The following is a 16,931-nucleotide window of genomic DNA, read 5'->3' on the forward strand; positions in this document are numbered from 1 at the left end:
ATTATCTACAGAAGTCATTTAGTGTGACTGACTACATCATTCAATGCTAACAAGGAACAGCTACACACAGCAGGGAAAGAAAAAAGGTTATTCCGTTTAGTTTCTCAAGGGACACCTACTCAAGAAGTTACATTCCAGTACTCTCTGCATGATATTGTGACAAACAACACAAACCCACCTTTAAAGTCTTGCTTTGAATACCAGGAAATAGCCCTGCTAGGGAATGGGTAAGAGAAATGCCTTGCATTGCTTTAACAACACACAGGGGCCACAGGTGCTATACAAGATAGGTTCACCATAGCAAACGGTTCAGATACTGAAAGAGAGAAAGAGAGAGAGAGAGAGAGAGAGAGAGAGAGAAAGAGAGAGAGAGAGAGAGAAAGAGAGAGAGAGAGAGAAAGAGAGAGAGAGAGAGAGAAAGAGAGAGAGAGAGAGAGAGAAAGAGAGAGAGAGAGAGAGAAAGAGAGAGAGAGAGAGAGAAAGAGAGAGAGAGAGAGAGAAAGAGAGAGAGAGAGAGAAAGAGAGAGAGAGAGAGAAAGAGAGAGAGAGAGAGAAAGAGAGAGAGAGAGAGAAAGAGAGAGAGAGAGAGAAAGAGAGAGAGAGAGAGAAAGAGAGAGAGAGAGAGAAAGAGAGAGAGAGAGAAAGAGAGAGAGAAAGAGAGAGAGAGAGAGAAAGAGAGAGAGAGAGAGAGAAAGAGAGAGAGAGAAAGGAAAAAGCCTGTAAGGCTGGTGGATGGGTCATTATTTTGAGATAAGAGAGTGTATTTGTATATACACATAAAATTTTGTATATTTATGTACGTATATTTGCATATATAATGCAAATATGCTTCCCACAGTCAATTGCTTCTCACTTTGCCTGCATTCAGAGCAGCCACTTGGAGCATCACCTGTAGGTCAATGTTAGTGAAACACAATTTAAACAAACAAGCAAAGTGTGCAGCCAGGCCATTAGGAATTTGTGCTGCAGATTTCTGGAGGCACATACAGAGACAGCACATCAATTTTCTGTGCTGGGAACAGCTATTGGATACGGATATTTCACGCCAAACTGCCTGCTGTTTGTTGTCTACTAGCCAAATATCATCTTCCACTGCGAATGTAATAACCTCGAAAAAGGTCAATGATTCATATCCATTATGGTTTATCTAATAACTACCACCTTTTTAAAAAAAATATATTGTCATTTCAGAAATTTTTTTTTTCCAAGTCTTCTGTTACCCAAGAGACCTATCTGTCTTTCCAGTTTTGTCTGGGAGCGCTCACATCCAGGTGGTTATGCTTTCCTACCCCTGGCTTTGCTGAGAGGCAGGAAGCTGCCCTAATTACCAAAGGACTCGCTCCTTTTCAGCCCTGCTCGCCAGTGCAGGATAAAAGCCTTCAAGGAACCGGAAAGGCAACCACAGCCCTACGGCCAAGGGGATGTACCACCTGCACTCCAGCCCTGCCTCGCTTGCCACTGGTTTACCACACTTGGACCTGACTGGGATGCAGCATAATCCAGATACCAGATATGCTCAGAGACCTGGAAAGTCCTGTCCTGCCCCAAAATCCTGGCAACTCCACCATTCTTCTTTCCAACAAATTCACACTACTCAAATTCTTGTTTCTTGCAATCATTCTCACTTGCAATTCTCTGGCCTATATACTTTTTGGCTGTCTTTGTGCTTCTAACTTCCCCCCCTAACAAGTTCCTATTTGGATGCTTTCCCTACTCTCCATTTTTTGAGAAGTCCTTCATGAGGGCTTTGATTATTCTTGGTCATCTTTGCCAGGTACAGGTACTGTGTCACCTGCCCTCTTAGTTGAGGTTCCCATACACTGTATGCGGTGATGTATGTTATTATTTCCCACCCGGTTCTGGGGGGTATCATCAGTGTTAGTCATGTGGACAAAATTCCTACGGTGTCCCTAATTCATATTTGGGGCTTTGTCATAGATTCCCTAACCCACCAAAAATGCATTTTTCTGAAATTTAGTATTCTAGTACTTCTGCAGTCTGAATGCAGCTTGCTCTAGGTGATCAAGTCATTCATGGTTCCCTGGCCCTTATCCCCTGCTCAGTAAAACACACCTGCTTTTTGTATTTATTTATTCTACATTAAGTTATCTCAATGCAGATTTTGTTCAACCAAGCAGTAAGAAAGCATCAGGACATTATATGTGCAACTATACAGGCCATATATGTTTTAACTCAATGAAAAAACACTGTCTACAATATTGACAATTTGTTATAAATCAAGGTAGCTTCATTCACTCCAGTGCAGCTATCAGCTAACAATTGTACTTGCTCTTTGGTGGGGGATTTGTTAAGCTAGAATTCAAGTCGCACACACAAGAAAAAAAGTGCAGGCTGACAAGACCACTACTGCCATGCTTTGAACCTCTGGGGTTGCAGCGACGTTGGGCTGCGTACCAGCCTGGCAAGGTGCGGAGCTGTGCTGGAGTGCAAAGGCATTACATGATCAAAGCAATCATCACCAGGTAACACAGTTTTTCCCATAAAGCCTAAACCAAGAGGACAATATTTAGGGTTGCAGTGATGCATTTTGCATCTCATTTACACCAAGATCAGTGAAAAACATTTTTCAAAGCTGACTGTCAGGTAACAGCAGTAATTCTAAATGAGAAGTTACTTATTTCTTCTGAAGTTAGAGATGCTACTGTGCTTTTGTTTTCTGTGGGAAGCTTTTCAAGCATAGCTAGATCTTCTGTTACAGCATTTCATCACTACTCTCCACTTTCCCCCCGCCCCCTACATCTTGTAGGAATGAACACAATGTTGCTGCTGTCCTTCCAAGAATGGGTGCAAAACTTGGTATCTGAGACAAAACAGAACTGGAAGCTCCAGAAAAATGTCATAATTTCTATGTTTGCCAGCTCTCGATTAACTAATGGGATGAGCTACAGCTTCTCTCTCCAAACTGATGTATCTGCTAAACCAAAAATGTTCGTCAGCTGTTCAGACAGAAAACAAAAACAAAAACAAAACCACCACCTCCTTCATCTTGCTGGTATCCTCCATTAAATACTGAAATGTAATTTAAGAGAGTGACTTCATTTTGTTACTCAAGACAAAAATTCCCAGTTTAGCCATCTTGCCCATTAGCATCTAAATGATGTAATCCCCACGCCCTCTGTTTTACCCTTTCACAGGAGCAGGGAGCACAGCAGAACGCACCTACTGCCAGAAGACCATGATTCAAGCCAAGGCTGTTTCTAACTCCCATGGTTACTAGAAAGCCCTCAAAAGACAAGCTGAGCATAAGATAAAGCTGAGGTCAGCTGGTTTTCAGGGTGTGAGGACAGAAGAAGAGTTGTAAAGCAATAAAAGAAAAAAACTTGCACTGATATTTTTTTAAACAGCTCCTTCTGGAACAGTTGTTCCGCCACCAGCAGATACCTTCTGCGACTTTCCTTATCGCTGTCCCAAGCAGCCTCCACTCTTTCCATCTTGAAAGCAAAATACCAAAAACAAAAATCACAACACTTCTGTTCATGTCTTATTACTCATTCCTCCTGTCATCAGAGTTTCCTATTTTTATTTAACCCAAGTGCATTATACCCCCAGTCTGCAATGCAACAGTCACAGCATTAGCTGTTGCTGCTCCTTGGGGACCTGGCGGTAGCAGATGTAGTAAAAAACGTAGTGCGGGTTGTGTTTTGAAACTTCAAGGTAGAGATTCTTCTGAAAAAATTACCCTATAATTTTATGTATAAAAGTGTATATATAATATACATTCATTATGTAAACACATGCTTTATATATAAATATATAATGCTTTGTATATATTTATGTTTTTTGTGTGTGTGTGCCTGTATAACTGCTTCCTGACCATTGGACAACCAGCTAAAATACAATTTACAATTCACAGCATAGGAACAACACTGAAGCAAACTGTTACTTTAACAAAATGTTGTTTTACATGTGGCAATGTAAGGCTGTAAGATGCTAACACAGGCTTCCCCTGTGCTTGATTATTCTCTCAGACACAATATACAAATTTCAGCAGCCCAGACAAGCCCAAGTATCTTCAAGTATTTTTCAGAGACCATAAAACAAGAAAAACTTAGGGAACAATTATCAAAGCTATTGTACAGGAGCTTTGATGCACTGAGGGAAGTACAAATTGTTTAGCTCAGAGGAGTTAACAAGAGGAAACACAAAGAAAGGTCCAAATAAATGGTTCAGTGGAAGCAAACTGGGAACTTCTCCTTTTCACACATTAGGAGGAGAGGGAAAATACAAATTAACCAAAAGACTGGAAGATATCAGAGGATGAAAGGAAATTGAATTTATATTATTATTAATAATTTTGTCACAACAGGTGTTAGTGAAATCTGCTGGTGACACAAAATTTGGATGCTCTGCTGCAAGAAGAAAGATGGAATCACCAAAAGGAAAACTGGATGCTGAGAAGGAACATGATAGAAATGTAATGAAGTAACACAAAGCACTAGGTCATTCTTTCAGAGGATCACTAAAAAAAATTCTGCTGTCAGTGTTGGGCTGTGATGCAAATGGTTGGATGTGATGGAAGAAAGAGACCCAGCTACATGAGCAGGGTGCTGACCTGCTCTGAGCTTCCAGTGTGATGCATGCATGGGGGAAGGCAAATACCTTTTCTGGTTACAGCCTTTCCTGCAGAGCTAGGAAAACACTGACACCATCATGCAAGGTAATGCCCAGACTTCATCTGAAACAGCCAGTAGCATCTGGTCCCCCACACACCAGGGATTAATGGAAAACACAGGAAACGAAGATAATTAAGGTACCAGATTTCTGTCTTGTACAAGGATATTAAGGGTTTGGCTTACAGCAAAACAAAGGCTGAGAAAAGCAACAAAGACTTTAAAGTGTAATGTTGGCACAAGAAACGAGTGCATGTAAAGCAGTCATTACTAAATTTAGGCTGGAAATTAGAACATACCGAACATCAGAGAAAGGTGGTCCAAGAACAGCCTTCCAAAAGGGGATAAAATCATTTAACAAACCCATCTTAAAAGTTATTAATTGTGTAATATGATGAGGGTAAGCATCTGAAAGGGACATACTTTGATGTGATTTTGTGTGTGTGTGTGTGTGTGTGTGTGTGTGTGTGTGTGCGCGCGCGCGCGCGCATGTGTGGAATTCACTGAGAGGTTAAATAACCACCTCTGGACAAAAATCTAGCAGGATTGTGTAAGTGCATTGTTAGTGAATAACAAGAAAGTTCAAAGTCCCCAAAACCCATGATTTGGGGTACCAATTTTCAAAAGGATAAGATTGCTTTCATTTAATAGAATTTGGAAGAAACCTTGTGAACAGATTTTTCACTCTGCCTTCTGCACAATTTCTTGGCCTTCTTACTTCTCTGAAGCAGTCAAAACCAGGAATAACTGAAAGCAGATGAACTATTTCTGAGGTATGAGTCAGGGTTTTAATTTCTACTACCACTGTTTTTTTTCCTTAAAAACGCTTTTTTCTAGGTGCAGTTACCAAGCACATGTCTGAATGTCTCAATTTGCCATAAACTGGACAACAGCTACATCTCTAGCATCATAAACGGTACATTTCTTTTGCTGCTGAACTAAAAAAAGGACTAGAGTCTTGTTTGTAGGAAGCAAGCAACTCGTTTACATTTCTGACAAGAAAACAATTCAGCCCTGTGGGTTTTTTTTTCATTTTGTTTTTTAACCCACAGGGATATGAAGGAAAAATAAACTGAAGGTCAGACTTTTTGGATGCTGAATGATGTACGGACAAGACCCACCCTGCATCTGCATCCAGTTTTGTACTAGTGTCAGTCACTAAAATAACTTGCACAAACAAGAGAAGAGCAGCTGTGAGACAGGCTCCCATTGGGCTCTTTGATTCCTTCCTCAAAGATAACGATGACATGCATTTAGAACAATATAAGCATATTCCTGGGTACCACCTTCCCTCTCCATTCACAACCCATATTGTATTGACAACTGCTGCAATACAGCATAAATTGTTCCTAAGCTGACATGCCACGTGCCATGTTTTTCTGCAACAATGCAGTGGAAAGTATTCTCAGCACCCAAAAAGAAAAACTCATTAACTGAGTCACCAGTCAAGATATGTGATAACTGCAGATAATGAACAATAAGAGTTCAACCTTTCTTGATGGAAGAACTTATTCTTAGGAAAACCCAATTTTTTAAATAATTAAACATCTGTCAGAATAATCAGAATAGTTTCATGTTGTCGCTGATGCTTCCTAATCCTAACTAGGCCATAAAGAATCACATTAAATATTGCAATGCTCCATTAAAAAAGCAATTTTATTTAACATTTTCTAAAATACTGTTAATTTCTACTTCATGGTACCATTTTCCTTTTTTTCTTTTTTTTTTTTTTTTTTTTTTTTTACAAATAAGATGAGTCTGGGGACAATAAACTATGAGCTCAAGACAAACAACCAGCTAAGATTCATTTAGTTCTTTTCAGGTCTCTCCTTTCCACAATACCCTCCCCCAAGGCAAGAGCTGTGTCCTTGGTTTACAAGGACAATTGCTATCAATATAGCAAGAAATTTATTTCTTTTTGAAAGTATGATATACTAAAGTAGTAAAAAAGGCTGAACCACGTCCTACGCTACCCAGTACTACATCTTCTACTGCTGTTACCAGTAGCAAAAGCTGATGATGAACGATGACAACACTGGGAGCAGAAGCATAGGCGATTCCATTCACCTGCTGCAATTTGAGAATTTCCCCCAGGGTTTCCTTCACATCCTATTAATCCTATTATTATTAAACAAGTCAGGCACCAGAGAATTAGCCTCATTTTGTGAATAATATCTTCCACAAACAAGCAGCTATTCTCTCCAGTGGTAAGTGAAGATAACACAGCAGGAACTCTCTGATAGCCTCTGCCGAGCCACAGAGAAGGCTTTGCAGCACACTACTGGGGAGCTACCTTGGAGACACTGCAACCATCTTTGCCAAGCAACAAGTACTATAAATGATCTCATATGAATTCAGCACCAAAACAGGCTGAATCAAGGTCAATTAAAATGGGACCAATTAAACTCACCTCCTAAAGGCTCCCTACAAAGCATCACACAATACCTGTCTTTTGGGCCACACTTGGACCTGAAGTTCACGTTCAGCCAACTCATTGCTTTGTAGCCAACAGTTTGAAATTACTCGTAATAAGAAACTCTTTAACTAAAGAGGGGTCACCAATACAAGCACACCCTGAGGTCAGAGCAACCATAGATTTTCTGCTACTCTGTGAGACATTTCGTTGGTTCTGGTTCAACCCCTAACAGAGAGGCACAAACACTACAGAAATGACTGTCTCAACAGAACTACTGGAACAGCTGTGAAACTGAACTCTCTTGTTATTAGCAGCATAGATCCCACTGGGGCATGGAAGATGATGCTGACAAGGCCTGAAGGACAATCTGAGCTATTGCTGTGTCCACACAGATTTTGTTCTTGGCAGGGACTTCCACCTTTAAAGTGTATTCTGTAGATACGTTAAACATATAGGTGTTAATCCAGTGACATCTGGAAAATAGTTAGTCTACGCTACTGCATCTGTGGTCTCTGAGATGATGTGGTGAGCACCAGCTCCACTGTGAGCATGACACCCACGCCCTGTCTGCAAGGCTTGCTGAGAGACTGAAAAGCAGCAATAGCTGCTCAGGTAGTTGAGCCCACACCAATTCCATTACCTCCAAAACCCACAGTTATCATAAAATGAGTAACCATTCCTTTTCATTCGAAAAGCTAGGGTCCAGCAAGCCTGTTCCTCCCTGAGCAGCTGGGGTGAGGCATTTCAATTTCATTAAACAATGGCTGAAGCACTGCTCCCCTCAGCTTGGCATCAAAGCAGTCTGCTGATTAAAGATTAGCAGGGATGGTCTCACAAAGCTGCCTGCAAGACACCTAGCTAAAGCCAGGCCAATGGCTGCGCAATGCCCTGGCAGAGTGCTTCCTGACAGCAAGAGAGGCCAGTCAAGCATCACGCAGTGAGCAATTCACCTGAAGATGCTCTGGCGGACAGGCCTTTGGGGAACTGGACATGGCTGCAAAGACGAGTAAGATGAAGTAGGTGACTGGTCCTATTAAAGTGAAGGTCCTCAACCCAATAGCTTCTTCCCCAGGGAAAAGACTGGAATCATATTTAAGCGAAATTATGAGACTCCCTTATGGATACATAAAATCAGTCATGACAGCAAGCAGACGTAACGGCTCTTCAAGTGAAAAGGAAAGGACCAAGAGAAAACAACAAAAAAAAAGAACAAGAGAAAAAAGACACGAGAATGACCTAGTATATGACACAAATTAATAATCTGAATGGCAACTCCATGTTTTAGTAGAATACTGCTCGGTTCCGATGTAAGAATTGAGGTTTGTCAAGTCAGTACAGACACTAAAGAAAAACAATTCTGAAAGAAAAGTTGCGTCCTTAGCCCAGCCTCCTGTGTATCACAGACCACTGAGTCTGCTTGATTAACATACATGAAAAGCATGAAGAGCAAGACTAACCCTGAACCCTTACATAAGCTCTTAAGAGCCATCTTACTGCACTGGCTAAAACACTCGTGTCTTATGCAACTACATACCAACATGAGACTAGCCCTTGCTGGAGTCCCATTGTTCTCTTTGTGCCTTTGCATTAATAAGAAATTTGCTTTAATAAGAAATATATTGTCTCACCCGAGTGTGGCTTTATCCAGAGGAGAGGAACAAACCATAAAACCTCTGAAATTCTTCAGGATGAGAAGTCCCTTGTAAATACAGAATTCTCTGGGAAAAGTAACATGCAGCATGAAAGATCATTTTCTAAATCAATGTCTCAGCTAGGTACTAGCATTTACCTCCTCTCTACATTTTAACCAACCAGCTGAAGAGGAAACTTACAGGATAAGAGTTTGCAGCTGTGCACCCCACAAGTAAAGCAAGAACTTGAGGCATGCATAAGATTTGCTCAGTGGCTACAAGGCTGGCTCACACCTGAAGCCTCTGCCAGCTCACCTCCAACAGTTAGGACCATACAAAATAACACCCTTGTAGGAATCACATCAACAAAAGCCCATAAGAGTGCTGCTGTATTTCAGGAATGTGGTCCAGCAATCCTGATAGAAAAACTTCCTGCCTCTGGCAGCAAAATGGTGCAGTTTCTCCGCAGGGCTCTGCCAGTACAACTGCTTGCATGGTGCAGGCAAACCTATAGACATGCTTAGCCCAAGCCTTCCAGCTAACAGTGCTTTCTTTGTGGGTAGAAAATGCCAGATCTCTCACATCTCATATTTCGGAAGATGAGAATCAGCCCCATGGCTTGCCAGGTACTGGGAAGTACATCCCCAGCCTGTAAGGTCACATGAGAAGGGAAAGGCACAGCACCAGAGGCTGCTGGGGAGTGTGCCACCAGATAATCCCTCCACATGGATGGCCCTGGTGCCACAAAACAGCTGCTGCTGTGGTCCACCCTTCCACTCAAGACCCACCCAGAACCACCTGAACACACTGCAGGAGACTGCACTTCTGCTGCACAGAATGCTGAAATCCAACTAACAGATAGTATTACTGACACCACAGAGGAACAGCACTACTATGAAACACCTCTGTTGGGTACAGCCTTTTCTCACATGAGGTGGTAGTGCAAGTTTAAGTGTTTTGTCACACAAATACAGCTAATCTGCAAGAATGGATAAACCAAGAACTGCTCTTGCTGGAGTAGTGGAAGAGCTGGAGCATCTTTGTTAATAAACATCATGATAAACAATGTAAATACTGCATAGAAATACAGGTACCTCCAGTCTCTGTGCTGGGAGAAATCTGAGACTTCAGTGTTTGAGACATGGGACAACAAAAGTGCAGAAAGAGCTCTCCCACCCCAGAGGAACCCTGGACATGGAGTGCATTACTTACTCTCCCCAGCTCGCTGGTGGGAAGCACGTACCAGAGCACCAAGGCCCGGAGTCCTGGGCACCAGCACCCCCTCAGGTCGCTGCAGAAATCAGGCAAGCTGCAAAACAAAACCAAGCCACATATTAGAGTTTTCATTTACGAAGAGTCAAGGAGGGATTAGTGAAAAGTACTGAGCTTGCAAAGGTGCAGGTTAGCAGAAGAAACCCACACGGCCCCCCTCTGCAGCAGTGGGAGCAGGAGCCTGGGAACCAGACAAGCATGACAAATGACTGAGTAACCCAAATAGCCACCTTCAGTTTAAATCCTTAAAACCCATCTGCACTGAACAATGTGCATGCAGGAGAAGTAAAAGCAGAACAGAGGATCCATATATTTCAGCACAGGGATCTCCTCAAACCAGGCAGATGTTGCAAGGCCCCTTGCTGTTAGCCTATAGCAGCTAGGGAATGTAAGAGACATGCTGCAAGGCATGCTTTAAATTCACTACAGACCTGCGGTTTGCCCCATGCAAACACTGAATATCACGAAGAAAATTAATTTAGATGATAGAGACGAGCCCCAAATCAGAAAAAAAGCAGCAAAAAGTCCTCACTAAACAGTAAGTTCATAACCTAATTTAGAAAATAAAAGAAAAACTAATTTTTTCAATTATGCTTGTGTTCAGGAGACATCAAGTATACAATTTATTTTTGTAAAGTCTGTGTGCTGTATCACAGTCGTTCCCCAACGTTCCACCCCCTGGTAAATGATTACATTAATGCTATGGGGTTTGGTACTGAGAAATATACTGGGATTGTTGCCACATAGTGACAGAAGCGAGGTTATCTCCCCATCAAAAGATACTCCAGCAGCAGCAGCAGATCTGTCAGTCAAACTATGTTCTAGGATTCAAGGTATTATTTAACTTTATATTTGTTCTCCCATCTGGAGAAAATAAATATGCAAAACCAAAGACACAAATCTCATCTTCTGTAGACCATAAAAAACCCCTCTTTCTTTGTTAAAGCAAAAGCCAGGCTAAATCAAGCCAAATTATATTCCTTTTTAAAGAGGGATTCATTTTTTCCTGTCCTTGGTCTATCAGAAATCCAAGAACTATAAACCCTAGAAAGTACCGAGACAGAACAGATCATTTAAGAGAGCTAAAAATGTCCTTGTTAAAAATCATATTTGTCATTTGGAAACTTGAAAATAAGTCCTTTTTAAGACAGATGAAAAAATAATTTTAAAATCTAAAGCTTTTTGAAGAAATCAAGAAAATATACTCATTTTAATTTCAATAGTCAAACTGCACTTTAAAAAAAACTCTTCAAGGGGGCAGAAAGAAAACAGAACAATGCTTATTAGCTAATATTCTAATCCAATTTGGCAGGCACATTTTGTGGACTTTTGTATCAGATGATCAGATTTTAGTATTGGGGGGGCGGGGGGGGTGTAGGTAGAGAAAGAAAGCACACGTGTTCATACCTGTGAAGCCAAGAAACTAAACTAGCAATTTCCTTCTATTTGAGATTCACAGGTTTTATATAAACAAAACTTCCTGGGTTAGGTGTTGAGACCCCAAACTTCTCCACAGACTGGACATACATGCTGGCTTTTCTCCAACTAATTTTAAGGGGTTTCTTCCCAAGATAAACGTACAGATACATCCATCTGTGCTGGCCTGGCCATTTTTATAATTAACCCTCTTCATCCTATGTATGAAACCTAATTTGCTCTAAACCAAGCTTAGCATAACTGCAACAGAAACAGTACTTAATTCAATTTTTAAAATAGGCAACAGCTGAAAAAGCATTTTACGCCTGAAACCAGACAATTATTCAATCCAAACTGAGACGGGATCAGCCGTCAATTCTGAGGTCAGAGAAAAGCCTGAAATACAAAATATAGGTCTGAAAGGTAGGAATGACCAAGCTCTCCAACAAAACAGCAGATAGAAAATTGCAAAACAACGTTCCAACAAGAGACATCTGACCTCAGATCCAAAGGGATATCCATACTGATGACAAGTTCCTGAAATCATGCTACTGCACACCCATTTTTTATTTCCCAGTTGAGACTCCCCTACCCTGAGTGTCCTTTCCTTTCTCTGCGTCCTGCTGAACATGTCTGCCTCCCCACCCACATTTTTACCGTGTTGCCTGCCTTGAAAATTGGCAGACTTGAAAACAACTCAGGGATGAAGACAGGATTTTTTTTTTTCTTCCTGCTTATAAATCTTAGTATTTCAAAGAAAAGCTCAGACAGCCAACAGTACAGTAAGCTCAGTCTCCCAGACCTATGCAAGCTGGAATAATTCATTTAGGACTTTATTAAAAGCAGTAAATTGGAAGGCAGATCGCATGCAGGCACTGATACCCTTCTTAGAAAGTGAATTAGCGAATGTTTAACGCCCACAGATGACAAAGTAGGAACATACTGTTAAAATTAATGAAATAAACTACTTGCTGGTTGAGGTAACACTAGGTGCAAGTTAAAAAAATTAAATAGCCCTTATTTCCTTCTTTTGCAAAGGTGGAGTGATAGCTACATGTACTTCAAGTAGCATTAGATATTCCTGGTTACTTGAATTTCCATGGAACACCGACCTGTGATCCACTCCTCAGCTAGCCTCAGAAACAAGTGATCTCACAAGTGCCAGTGTGCAACCTGATCTTGGGCACATCAGAGAATTTAAGTTAGAAATAATAAAACCAAACAGAAAACACCAGCCAGCAGGGAAAAAAACTTGGGAGTTTTCAATCCTGTTGAGATGCCAGACCAAGACTTACTTTTGTACATCTTTCAAAACAGAGACAGACATCGGATTTGTGATGTCCAGACTCAGACGAAACCTACTTTCTTGAGGTTTAGCAAGAATTTACCAAGCTAGGAATCACTGCAGCTTTTTTCCTCCTGCTCCACTGCAGCCTATGCTTGTGCCTGGTGGCTTCCTGCCAAGAGCTAAGAAGGTTAGCAGGTTTGATCGCTCTCCTTTCCAACATCCTTGCTCTTGCAAAGGAACTTTAAAGTTTAGGTTAAATGTAAAAGAGGCAGGTTTTCAATCACCAAATGTCAACTGGAGTCATTCATTACCAACAGAGGTTTTATACTTCAGTAACTGTTTTCTCCTGAAAGACACACTAGATAAATGGTGCGCTCCTTGGCAATAGCATTGCATTTTTGTTCTCACCTTTAAATCAGAAAAAAAAAAAAAAAACAACCCTGCACCAGCAAAGTTCTCAGATGTTTCTGCTGACTTAAACTGAGCTACTCTGCTTTGAATCCACTTCACCTAAAAACTGACACCAATAAATGACAGCATTCACCAACTCTTCCCCCTTCCCCGCTGGGCAACCACTTCTCGGATGGCCCCAGCAGAGAGCAGCCAGCCTGGGCTTGGGGGTGGCACATCTCTCCAAGCAGAGCAGTAGTCTTCTACTTCTTCACCTCAAAAGCTTGTTTCGTAGGAAAATACAGCCATATATTTGCATCAGGAGACACAAATATTAAGGATTACATCACTCTGGAGCACTCCTCCTGTATCCTTTATAGTAATGCCTATACATTGCTAACAGCCTGCAAACCTGCCTGTGTTGGGGCAGGGTGGGTGTAAAATCAGTAACATGCAAGTGAGCAGGGATTCAGTTGCTCTGGGAAAAATAACTATAGATTTCCCAGTTCTTATGCTTTTAGAATGGAAGCACAGTTATGTACTTATGCATGAGGTTGAGGATATTACATATGTACAGTACTCATCATATACAGATGAGTGAACTGATATCAATAAGAATTTGATATCATACTGCAGTTTTCTCTAGGCACACAGACATGCAGGCATGCTGTATTTACATTATCAGACCAGGGACTCTGCTTTTAATTGTCTTTTAAACAGGAATTACAGGATCCCACCTACCCCTCCATTAAAATTTCCACCTCTTCCTTCAGTTTAAAAATAGAAGAAAAGTCATCCAGCATAACATCAATAATTAATAAGTAAAGCATGGTCATCTATTTTAGGTACAAATTTTTCTCTTTCCTTCTAGAAAGCACATTGCCAGTCTCTAACTCCAATCCATCAGACAGCCTCCCAAGCAAGCCTCATGCCACCACCCCAAGAACCCAGGCTGCTGGGGTTTGTTTCTGAAAGGAGAAAGAAGTGCTGAGTCTTGTTCTGAAGTTTCACAGGGCCTTAGTCTGGAAATAGTTTAAAAGAGAAAAAAAACAAACAAACAAACAAAAAAAACACCACAAAAAAACCCCACACAACCAACTCACCACAAATTATGTTTTTCTAGCCACCAAAAAAAAAGGGAACACGCGCTACATATATTAACAAATTGCACTTCAATCTGACAGACATGGAGGACTCATAATATAATGATGGGTGAAAGACTCATTAAAGATGGGCCAGAGTAGAAGGCTGCTGTCACCATCTCAAGAATTCCCTGACATTTTTAGCATCTACCTTTCTTTGTATGCTACTTTCAAAACTGAAGGGATTTGGATATCCATTATTTGCAGGAAGGGTCCCAACTCTTCCCCTTCCAGGTTAAAAAGCACATTCTGGACATCTTCCCAGAAAGCGCAGAAGACTGGTTGAGACCTCCTGCGCCAAGAAGGAACAGGGGCATGGGTCTTCTGCCTCCCCACAACGTGCGCTGACCATGGGGTCACTACAGAAGAGACTGTGAGGAGGGAAAATCTTGATATTTATGAATGATATTGGATACCCAAGTCTGCCCCCTTCACTTCTGTGATTCTTTTTAATAAAAATCTCCAAAGTGGATATTGGAAGGTGTTTTTTGTTTTTCTTTTTAAAGTTTTGCACAGAGGAGGTGGGGGGGTGGGAAGGGAAGAGCTAAGAAACTTTCCTTTCACGCCAGTCTGGACCAAATCTGAAATTTCGTTTTAGCGAATCCTCCCCAGCATCGCCCTCAAATCTTTTAGACCTCCATGTTGCCTGTGACTGCTCCCAAACACCAGGCTGCCTGGCTTACTGCTTTTCTCAAGCCTTACTGCCTGCCGAGCTGTGCTGCACAGACACCAAAGCAGAAGAAAGCAAAGCGCTGTGTTGACACTGAAGCAGAAGTTATCTTTAGTCTCGGAGAGGCTGACTTCTCCCACTGCACAGCACTGGCTCCAGCTCACCTGGTCCTGTCAGATTGTGCACCCAAAAAACCCGCTTCAGTTTGTGTTCTGCTTCTGTAGTTATCCATAAATCATAATATCCTACCAGTAAAACTTTTATAGAAATACTCTACCCTTATAGCCTGAGGGAGCTGGTATTTCCACTGGTGAGTAATTGAGCTTCGTAAGGGTAAACCAGTCAGCCAGAGCAAGGAGCTGTTCTGGTTCTAGGTCTCAGCACAGATATATCCAATGTGGAAAAGCCAATGGAAGAGGAGGAGACCACAGAAACATCCTGAACATATCTCCCATACTTTGGGGCAGGCCACCTGCAGTGTGCTGAGCATCTCTACAGCAGCACAACTAAGCCTTGTGTCCCCCCTTTCTGTCCCCTAAGCCCACACCTTCTCTCCAGCTTTCAGGATCACTGCTATCATGACTTGCAACAAGAACCAGACATGTAACTGCTATTACAAAAAAGTCTCAGCAAACATCTGGGCTAGGGCTCACGGTTTCTATGTTATTACACCACAAACACAACACAATCAACATAAGGGTACATATCGCTCAACAGCAACTCTTCAAGCACAGTCCAAGTACTACTGATGCATGTTTTCCCCCTCAGCAGATGTCAATCAAGCCATATTTTCCATTTGCTCATCCCTCCTGGCCCAAGCTTTAGAGCTCACAAAAGCCCAACACACAATTTGCTGTAAGCAATTGAGCAGCAAAACAAGTGTGCTTTGAAAATGCTCAAGCAGCTGAGTTAAAAAGAATTTAAAAAAATTAAAAGTGAGGCAAAAAAAAAGAAACTTGAATCAATATTTGAAAACAAAGCAGACTGGAATTTCTCTCAAAAAAAAAATCTTAGCACAGCGGGGTGCAACTTAGCTAGCTGAACAATTTTCCAAATACATGTTAAGAATAAAACTCACTTTCACACAGGCATCAAATTCTAAGGAAGGAATTGAAAGCCTGGGAATTCATGCTGGTACCTATGACAAAGACCAACCATGAGGATTAGAAGCAACTAAGGATGCTCAACCACAAGCTGTCAGAGAAAAACATCTCCAAATGATTCGACTTCTCAGCAGACATACCATACTTGAGACCAGGTTTTATTTGTCACTCAGAGAAAGACCTGTGGGTGATGAGTATTCAGGTCACACACACCTTTTCTGCAGCAACCCACAGCACAACTATTCATGTGATAAACACCCACGTCACAGCAGAAGCCAGTGGCAATGAATAATGCAGGAGATCCAGTCACTCTACCACATATCATACCCATGGGATATGGAGGCAGCATTTTAGCTTAAGTCATCCTTCCCCCTTCAGGGCACAAGCATGCTCTTTAGTTAGTCTCTCCCCTCCTGTTCCGCACATACATTAACAGGTCAAACAGAGCAGAACAGGATGAGCCGTTGCAGAAGAAACACGGACACAAACAGAAAAGCAATGCACCCTCTCACAAGATGATGTTAAAATATTATATCACCTGCTCAATTCAAGACCTCCACAACCAGAGACACTGTTTTCTCAACAAGGTTCATACTTCCCAAGAGATATACTTTCCCACCATTAAGACAATAATTTCACAGAGCATTAGATGAAACAGGATAAACTCATATGGAGCCACACTCAGCCTTAATTTGTAACCCTACCTGAATGAAGACAAATTATTAATAGTGCACTGTAAAACCAAAGTAAAATTTGAATTTGTGAGTCAGCTCCTTTTTCGAATTATAGAATCGTTTAGGTAGAAAAAGACTTTTAAGATCATCAAGTCCAACTGTTCACCTAGCACTGCCAAGTCCACCACTAAACCATGGCCCTAAGCAACACATCTACACCTCTTTTCAATACCTCCAGGCATGGTGACTCCACCACCTCCCTGGGCAGCCTGTTCCAATGCCCGGCAACCCTTTCGGT

General features: G+C 41.6%; 1 protein-coding gene across 8 annotated transcripts in view; it reads right to left on the bottom strand.

The window, feature by feature from the left end:
* APBB2 (amyloid beta precursor protein binding family B member 2) overlaps positions 1-16,931 on the bottom strand; it is a 193,092-nt gene that overhangs the window by 119,269 nt on the left and 56,892 nt on the right. For 6 of the 8 annotated variants that reach the window (XM_064449328.1, XM_064449327.1, XM_064449331.1 and 3 more), the window contains one exon: positions 9,891-9,987. The gene's annotated coding sequence lies outside the window, so the exon portion shown is untranslated. The remainder of the gene's footprint in view (positions 1-9,890; positions 9,988-16,931) is intronic. The other 2 variants (XM_064449329.1, XM_064449332.1) reach the window with 1 other exon arrangement.

The sequence above is a fragment of the Phalacrocorax carbo genome, chromosome 4, assembly GCF_963921805.1.
Source record: "Phalacrocorax carbo chromosome 4, bPhaCar2.1, whole genome shotgun sequence".
NCBI lineage: Eukaryota > Metazoa > Chordata > Aves > Suliformes > Phalacrocoracidae > Phalacrocorax > Phalacrocorax carbo.